The sequence below is a fragment of the Vicugna pacos genome, chromosome 11 (genome assembly GCF_048564905.1).
Source record: "Vicugna pacos chromosome 11, VicPac4, whole genome shotgun sequence".
NCBI classification, from domain to species: domain Eukaryota; kingdom Metazoa; phylum Chordata; class Mammalia; order Artiodactyla; family Camelidae; genus Vicugna; species Vicugna pacos.
The window spans coordinates 21,966,592-21,976,601 of NC_132997.1; positions in this window are offsets into that span (position 1 = coordinate 21,966,592).

Genomic DNA, 10,010 nt, shown 5'->3' on the forward strand with positions numbered 1-10,010 from the left:
ACCCCAGGAAAAAAAAACAATGAAATGAAGAAAAGTAATTAGCCTGATGAAGAATTCAAAGTTCACTCATATAAAGCCCACTGAACTCAGAATAATGGATGAAGACAGTGAGAACTTCAACAAAGAGTTAGAAAACATAAGAAAGTTCCTAACAGAAGTCACAGAACTAAAGAATACAATAATTGAACTTAAAAATACACCAGATGAAGCACAAAAAAAAAAAAATCAGTGAACTCAAGGACAGGTGAGGGGAACCCCCTCAAGCATAGAAGCAAAAATGGACAGGAAGAGAAAAAAAAAAGTGAAGGCAGCTTACAAGATTAATGGCACAACATCAAGCACAATAACATTCTCATTATAGGAGCTTCAGAAGGAGAAGAGAAAAGGGGGCAGAAAATATATGCAAAGAAACGAGCTCTGAAACTTTTCCTAACCTGGATAAGGAAACAGACACCCAATTACAGGAAGCCCAGAGAGCTCCAAAGCAGACTGGTAACTAGTAAGAATCAGTAAATTTTGGAACTTCCTACAAACAAAAATCCAGGACCACCAATATCACAGAAATACAAAATATCATACGAGATACTATGAACAACTACATAGAAACAAAGTGAAAAACCTAGAAGAAATGGACAAGTTTCTGGAAATATACAGTCCACCAAGATGGAATCAAGAAGAAACTGACCTCTTGAACAAACCGATCACTAGACATGAAACCTAATTAGCAATAAAAAACCTCCCTACAGATAAAAGTCCACGACCAGATGGCTTCACTGGGGAATTCTACCAACCATACAAAGAAGAACTCAAACTAGTTCTACTCAAACTCTTCCAGAAGACTGAAAAAGAGGGAGTACTCCCAAACTCATTCTATGAAGCCATCATCACCCTGATCCAAAACCAGGCAAAGACACTACCAAAACAGAGAATTATAGGCCAGTATCACTGATTAAAATAGATGGAAAAATCCTCAACAAAATATTAGCAAACAGAATCCAGCAGCACATAAAACAGTTCACAAACCATGATCAAGTTGGACTCATTCCAGGAACACAAGGATGGCTCAACATTAGCAAATCAATCAATATAATACACCACATCAAGAGAGAATGGACAAAAAACACATGATCATCTCAATAGATGCAGGAAAAGAATTTGATAAAATTCAACACCCATTTATGATAAAGACTCTCAACACAGTGGGTATAGAGGGAACATATATCAACATGGTAAAAACTATTTATGACAAACCTATAGCCAGCTTAGTACTCAATTGTGAAAAACTAAAAACTTTCCCACTAAAATCCGGGCCAACAAAGTCGTCCACTCTCACCACTCCTATTCAACAGAGTCTTGAAGTACTAGCCACAGCAATCAGGCAAGGAAAAAGAAATAAAAGGGATCCAAATTGGAAAACAAGAGGTAAAATTGTCACTATATGCAGATGACATGATACTATAGATAGAAAAACCTAAAAGTGCCACACAAAACTACCAGAACTAATCAAAGAATTCAGCAAGTTAGCAGGATACAAGATTAATGTACAAAAATCAGTTGCATTTATTTACACTAACAATGAGTCAATAGGAAAAGAAAGTAAAGAAACAGTCCCTTTTTAAACACCACCCAAAGTATTAAAATACCTAGGAATAAATCTAGCCAAGGAGGTGAAAGACTTATACATAGAGAACTAGAAAACATCGACTAAGGAAATTAAAGAAGACTTAACAAAATGGAAAGATATCCCATGCTCATGTATTGGAAGAATCAATATTGTTAAAATGGTCATTCTGCCCAAGGCAACATACAGATTTAATGTAACCTCTATTAAATTACCCAGGGCATATTTCACAGAACTAGAACAAATAATAATAATAACATTTATATGGAATCACAAAAGAACCAGAATTGCCACAGCACTGCTGAAGAAAAAGAAGAAGGCTGGAGAAATAATCCTCCCTGATTTCAGACAATACTACAGAGATACAGTCATCAAAACAGCATGGCATTGGTACAAAAATAGACCTACGGACCAATGGAACAGAAGAGAGAGCGCAGAAATGAACCCACAAGGTTTTGGTCAATTAATCTTCGACAAAGGAGGCAAGAACATACAATGGAATAAAGACAGTCTCTTCAGCAAATGGTTTTGGGAAAACTGAACAGCAGCAATGTAAATCAATAAAGCAAGAATACTCCCTCACATCATGTACAAAACTAAACTCAAAATCGATTAAAGATTTAAACATAAGACAAGACACAATAAAAATCCGAGAAGAAAACATAGGCAAAACATTATCTCACATATATCTCGTCAATGTTCTCCTCGGGCAGTCTATTCAAGAAATAGAAATAAAAGGAAAAACAAACAAATGGGATCTAATTAAACTTACAAGCTTTTGCACAGCAGAGGAAAACATAAGCAAAACCAAACAACAACCTATGGAATGGGCTCACTCTAAGCCAGGCATCCACCATCTATGAGCTGCTGGGGACTAGGTGTTTTATTCACTGAAGTAGCTGAACAACTAGTACGTGTCCTAGTGCATACCGACACCACTTGATGAATTAATTAGAAACTGGGAAGCCCAGGAGGAGTTAGTGGTTCTGTTCAGAATTCTCTCATATCAGTGTTTTCACCAAGTGACACAGTAATCTATTTCCTTATCAGTCTGTCTCCTACACCACCTGCAGCATTCCTTAGGGTGGGTGGGAACATGGACCAGGGCCAGGCAGAGAAGATGCTCTAACTGATAAATCTCACCAGGAGAGGATGTTGCCCGAGACCACACAACCCTGTGACCCAAGTCTGACAGTCTCACTTCCACAGACTCTGCTTCACACTCCAGGATGATGTCCAAGAGACTGAGGGGAGGGAGGACACTGATCTCACCAGGCCTGCTCACTTCCAGGGAGTAACAACTAGAGCACTAACCCGAGGCCATGGGCTCAGCACTCACCGATGTGTTTCATTCAATCCTCCCAACCCTGAGGTGGGTATCACTACCCTTTCTCTACAGAAGAGAAAAACAAGCTCAGTTCACATACAGGTGTCCAGAGCCCACACTATTTCCTGCTCTACTGTACAGACTCCCAGCCAGAGATTAGAACATGGGCCTCTGACAATCTGGTGTGAAGTCAGTCAGTGGGTGGTGGGTTCTTGGGTGTTTATTGTTAGGCTGCATAACTCTCATGTTAGATACATATCAAATATTAAATACATTGTAAAGAACACCACCCAGTTTGGCTGCCACCCCGATACTGGCAAAGACGAAACCAGAAGCACCCTAAAATCAGCCCAAAGCCCCTCTCTTGCCTAAATGACTTTGCCCTCCCCTCTTCTCCTCCCCACCAGCCCCCATCAGCAGGCCTCAGCCCAGCACAACAGGTAGGTAAGCAGCACCAAGAGCTACCGTGGTAAGTGTCAGAGGTCAGCAGGAGACATCTCATGACCACCCCCACCTCACTGCACCACCTTAGAGAAGTTCAGCCTTATCAGATGACTCCACCTGGGCCTCAGCTGTCCAGACCAGTGGTGGACATTAGCCCAAGCTGGATCAGATTCTCTCCCCCAGGAATCAGACTGCTCTGAAGACACATATCTCTGGGGAGTGAGGGTCAGCTCTCTTCTGCCAACTGCATGGGATGCGGTAAAAGTGAAAAGAGAAGAAACAAACAAAAACAGCTATGCAGAGATGCAGGATACAAGAAGATTTTCTAAATGTACAAAGGGTGGGGAGTAGATGCTTTGATCTAGTTTTTAGTTCCTACCTTCTTACCATCCATTTCCCACAAGTAGTGCCTCAAACACTTTAGTACCCTTCCCTATCTTTCACTCAGCTAGCTCTAAGTCATTCTCCAGGTCCCAGCTTAAACAGCACTTCCTCCAGGAAACTGGCCTAGACTACTCCTCAGAGCTTTGCTCCACTTTTTAGGGGTATAAAGGGTAGCACTCTGCACCTCATCATTTTCAGTAAATGTGATTACTTTCCTGTTAAGACTGTAAGCACCAAAAATTAAAAACCACTTCGATCGTACTGCTTACTACACAGGTCAGGTACATGCTCAGTGTCATTACTAAATGAGTGAACATCAAGAAACTGGTGGAGGTATGTAGGAGGAGAAGGATTAACACTGATAAACAACCTTCTGATAAAAATGAAGCTGCAGTGACCCTACCTTCCTCACCCCTTCCAAGTTTCTGCTTCTTCCTTCTTCCATCTCCACAACAGGCCCAAGTTTGCCATGACAATCATCATTTTATACTTTGGTGACAACACATTCAGGAACCCAGGCTGGAAGAAGAAGGTTTCCAGGTAACTCACCACAACAGAGGAAAGTCTACAGTAGTTTAGTAAAAAAAAAAATAATAATAATGACAGGTTTTGAGGTCTAGACAAATCTCAGTTCTGCTGTATATTTACTGGCTGTGAACCCTGGACATGTTACCTAAGACCTGGTTTCCTCATCTGTACAGTGAAAAAAAAATAACTCAAAGGTGAGGATGAAAATGACTTTCAAACCACAGCACCTAAAGCAAGCTTGCAAGTAATGTTAGTCAGCTGGTGATGGTGAAGTCCTGCAGACCTCACGCCTACACCCCACCCCCAGCTCCTACCAGCCACGGATGGGCTCAGAGCCCAGAGCCTGCCTTAAGACTGCGCATCTGAGAGACCCTGGAGAACATCAAACCTGTTGGCTTTCCAACGTATGGGAGCCTCAAGAAGTGAAAGAGAAAAGAGAAGCCAAAAGGAAGAAACAGTATCTCAGGGTCAGGCAGGTGGGTGGGCAGAGCAGGCTGGATGGATGGTGGGGTAGCTTGAGATGTTTTGGGGGGAATCGCTTGATTTTTACTTAGTAGGTACATTACTGCCAGCAAGGTGAGGAATAAACTATACATAGTTCCTGGAAAACTCAACTAGGATGCTTTTCATTAAAGAATTTTTATTAATACTTGAGAATTGAGAACATACAAATTCAATTCATCAGAATGGCATATATATTACAGCTAATCACCAGGAGCACATTATTTGGGATGTTACTAATATCAAAATGAATTTTGTTTGCATTTTACTTGCACACAAAACTGCTCAGAAACTCTGGATTTTCTGTTGCTTATGTAAAATGGTGTCGTCCCATCTCTGAGCTCTGAAAACCAGACAAGAGACTTGTTTTTTAAAAGTCAAATTAACAGCTAAACCAGCACAACTAGGAATCTGATCTGGAACCTCTGTACATGATTTATACCACTGCTGGTCCTGCCTTTCAAACAGGTGGTACCAATACCCAGCAAAGTCCCAGGGAGGGATGGAGAGAGGGCTAGAGCTGAAAGTAATAAGGACAAGTTGTTGGAGTAGATGAATCTCAGAGGAAGGCAGGACCTGACTAGGACCCAGCCCTTCTTCATGATGGGCTGGAGGGAAACAGCACTGGCATCTAAACAGGAGGCTTCTCTGGTGCAGGGACTGAATGTGCTGCATGCAAACTGCATGCAGGTCGTTTGGCACGTTGGCCTCCACCTCATACACACCAAAGGCCAATAACACCTCCAATCAATGCAACAACAAAAAGTAAAACAAAACCCACATGCATTTCAATGCCCCTGTAGACTGGATAAAAATCACACCCACTGAGTAGCCCTAAGTAAGTAAACAGAAGAGACAAGCGCAGCGATTAGAAAGTCAAAGAGAGACAGAGGGAAACACAAAATTGGATGAGGAACCAGCAGAAAAAGGGCATCCTTCAGGGACCTTCACTGACCAAATCAAGTCCCAACTCCTTTGAAAACAAAGCCCTTCAGAACTCGGCCCCACCCATCCCAGCTGCCTCCACTCCAGCTTTCTCCCCAAGGCACCCACCCACAGCCTCACTTCTCAGACAACTCGTGCTTTTCCTGACCGGCTGTGCCATGTGCAGACTTCTGTGCCTCGGCGTGCGCACTCTCCTCTACCCGGAGAGCACGTCTCATGGCAAACTCCCAACTCACACACCAACACCCAGTACGAAGGTTTGTGAAGCCGGACACGGACAGCCACATGCCACTCAGGACTTTGTCACCCACAGCACTCTACAGGGGCTTCTGTGTTCCCGCCCAACTGCACCCCATTGTCTGGAACAACAGCTACTGAAGGGCAGGCGCCATGTAAGTCCTTGCAGAGAACTGGTGCTGAATGAATTCTAAGTGAATGACCTTGCATGAAAGGTTTTTAAAAGGCTAAAAAGCAAACCATGGGAAAAGCAGACGATAGATATTTTCTGCTACTGAAAGCATGCATTTTCTCAACTCTACTCTTTGGCTGAGTATCACTTAGGAAGCAGACACAGATGCTCTACCACTTCCTAGTTGGGTATCTGTGGGCAAATTAAGTAACCTCGCTGTGTCTCAGACTCCCACTTAAGGAAAGGAACCACCCCTGCAGTGTGGTTAAGAGGACTAATGAATATATGCTTTAATGATGCCAATTAAAAAATAACAGAAAACATTGACTAAATGGTAGTTCTTACCAGCCTGCTGTGATCACAGAAACATTAACAGGACCAGATACTGCACCATCAGGAATATGAGCACGACAAAATTTTTGTTAAAACTATGTTTTTTCAGGAGAGCTGAAAGTCAACAAATCCAACAGCTTGTCTTCCAGCTGCACCCTGCTCTCTACGGTCCTCTGTACAGATCCCTAGTGACCACTATGTCCCCGGCTCCTCCGACAATGTGGACTCCCAGGTCTCTGGCCTCTGACCACACCTCCTCCTCCTCTTCTGTATCTGCCCACTAAGGACACCTAAAGTCAGGCATTCCTTCGGCTCAGCTCACACATTTTTTCTCATCTTGTCCTCTCTCAAGCCTTCAATTATCATCTATGGAGATGACCCCACGACCTCTCAGTTACACTCAGAAAATGTTTCAAGCTGAATTTACCCAAAACAGATGGTTATCTTAATTAGATAATGAAACATACACCTTCAATTTCTCTCTTTCATACCATTTTTCCCCCTTTTCTCCGGTCTTGTACATCTCACCAGTCCTAAGCTTCCTCTTCCTTTCCCACCTCTTAGAACTACTTGATTGCCAAGGCTTCTTCTTTGGTCTTTCTGTTCTGTCTCACTGGTTCTTAACTTCTCTGGGATAATGAACCCTTTGAAAATATACTGAATGATATGGATTGTTTACTAAAAAGATAAACACACAGAATATATGTATGCGATTTCACCTAACCAATGATCTCAAATAAGGATCTGTGCTCCTGTACACCAGACTACAACTTACACAAATTTCCATCTCCAGATTCTATGTCCCTCTTATTTTCAGGATGCCTTGTGGATACAACCTAAAGGACCTACTTGCATCATAAACTTAACAAGTCTAAACCAGAACCCACTATTTTTCCTTAACAAACCTTCTCTGCCTACAGTATTCCTCCTCTAATGATGGCACCACCGTAAACTCTTACCCTGTAAGACCTCATCATCCTTTGCATCCCATACCTGCCATGAAGAGCCCATTATTGACTCTAACATCTCCATCCTCCACACCGCTACCTCACTTCACCTTTAGAAGGCCACTAGCCTAGTTGAATCCCTACCTTAATTTTCTCCTGTCATTTCCACCAGTGTCGATCTAGATTCTCCCAAAATTTCAAAACTGATCATGTGCCTGCCTCTTTTCAAAAACTCTGATCCTTCTCCATTGCACAAACATAAACTCTAACTCTATTCTGTCTACAGAGTCCTCCATAATTTGCCACCTAAGTCCTTTTGCAGGATTGGATTCCATAGCTTAGATTGTCCCTTACACCTATTATCTTTCTATCAAAATCACACCACTCAGAAAGGCTCAATTCAAACTCCACTCTTTATATCCCATACGTAATGTTTAGGGAAGGACTTTTCATGGAAAAGGCAAAATTCCTAATGAACAGATTCAGAAAATAAAAAAAAAATTCTTCCTTAAAATTTTAAGTCCTTCTGGAAACATTAAGCTTTTTAAAATGTCAGTTCTTCAAATATTATTAATATTTCAATCGAGAAATCCTTCAAAAACCCAGCATCGTTAACCAACATTTACTAAATACTAATAATGCACAATGTGAATTAAACTCTTATATGAAATACAATCAACCTGAAGGTAAAAAGTTATAATCTGGTCCCAGGATTCTAATTCCAATATTATTTGTACTTGGATCTTTCTTAAGAAAGGAAAATATATATAGTAAGTGGACTTGACATTTCACCTAATAGAGACTTAAGTCATGTAAGTCCACAGCCGAGATAGAAAGTTACCAGATCTAAACCATCATCAAGCTAGGAAAAATTCTCATCAGATTAAAAAACAATTTTTGACTGAGATGTCATAAAATTAGACTTTTTCAGTACACATTTAAGCGTTAATTTTTTCTAAGGGCCCAATGATGTGACGGGCAATTCCGAGCCTCTCACAACGAGACCTGGTGACTAGCACACATACCAGCAGATGCACAGCAATCAGACCTACTCCAGGTAATTGATGTTGTGGGCAGTACTGTCTTTCTGTTACCTTCTAGGACCTTATTTCTTTTAGGCCTGACCTAATTTAATTCCTCTTATGGATCCCAGCCTACTGAGTTCACATGAATCTTCACAGCTGTGTACTGTGAAGCACTCTGCTCCTGAAGAGAATGCAAATATTCAAGTATTTTTTTAAAAGAATTTTAACTAGTCTTTGTACTTAGCTAACATACGTGGTAAAATATTCCCTCTATGTATTTCTATAATTATTACCGTTCAAATTTGAACGTTTCTGAAATAAATTTGCTTGTAAGAGTAAAATATGCTAAAATTTCAAATTTATTAATAATACTAATTAAGGAAAATAGGGAGTAATGAAAAGAGCTCTGGCAACTGAAACAGGATCTCAGGTACAATCTGAAGTCTGACTCTTTAGTTGTGGGACCTTCAGAACCGGCTTCACCTCAAAACACTTTCTCATCTGAAATAGAGCTAGCACTGCCCTTCCCTCTCTGCAGCTGGCTGTTCAGGTAACATGAGATAAGGTACATAGCACAGTACCTGACATGAAGTGATCATAAATAGTCTGCTTCCTTCACACAACACAAAAGACACACATGAAGGTTTAGGCATAAGGAAGCCTACACCACAAATCTGCATGAGCACAAAATATCACAGGTAGTTGGTTCTAACAACAAAAAACAAAGAAAAATCACCATCAACCCCATCCCACGAACACTTCTGAGGGATCTCGAGCCAGACAAGGGCGCCTGCATGTGGCTCTGCAAGAACTCCATCAGGGCGGCACACACACAGACCACTAAAGCTTCAACAGGGAAAGTCCACAGTCATTATGCTAAAACCTCTGGAAGCCTTTATGCCAGTATGAGAGCTCACGCCCGGTAAAAGGCGGGACAAGTCAAATTAGGCCCAACTCCAAAAGACTCCTTAAATAAATCACAACAGCGATGCTGACTTACCCTTCCTGAAACGCGAACAGTACCATGCCCAAACCCATTTAAACACTTGAAGATGGAGACATTCCACACCCACACTGGTGCCACTTCATGTCTGTTAGAAAGCCTGCGCAGGGGAGCACCACTGGCACCACGGAAGGTGCTGAACCAAAGCCTTTGGAGGAAAAGGCAGGGGAGGGGGCAAAACAAGACGATGACTTCGGGGTTGTGCACACGCGCCACTGAGAACCGCTGTCCAGACCGCAGCCGCCTCCTCAAGCATCTTAAGTACTTCGCGGCTTCACTATGGGGACGTCAAGGGAAGGCCGCTAGTCAAGTACCCTAGGGCTGGGGGCAGTTCCCGTCCCGGGGGTCCCGGGGGTCCCGGGTCCCGGCCTCCGACCCCCGCGCCGCTCCCCTACTCTGCGCGCCATCGAGGACCGCCCGGGAAGCACCGCGAATAACGACCCGGCCCGAGCGGCCCGGCCCCGCCCGAGACCCCCGACGCGCGGACGGCGGGCAGCCCGGCTGCGGTCCGGCCAGGGTCGGGGTCGCGGGTCGGGCACGACG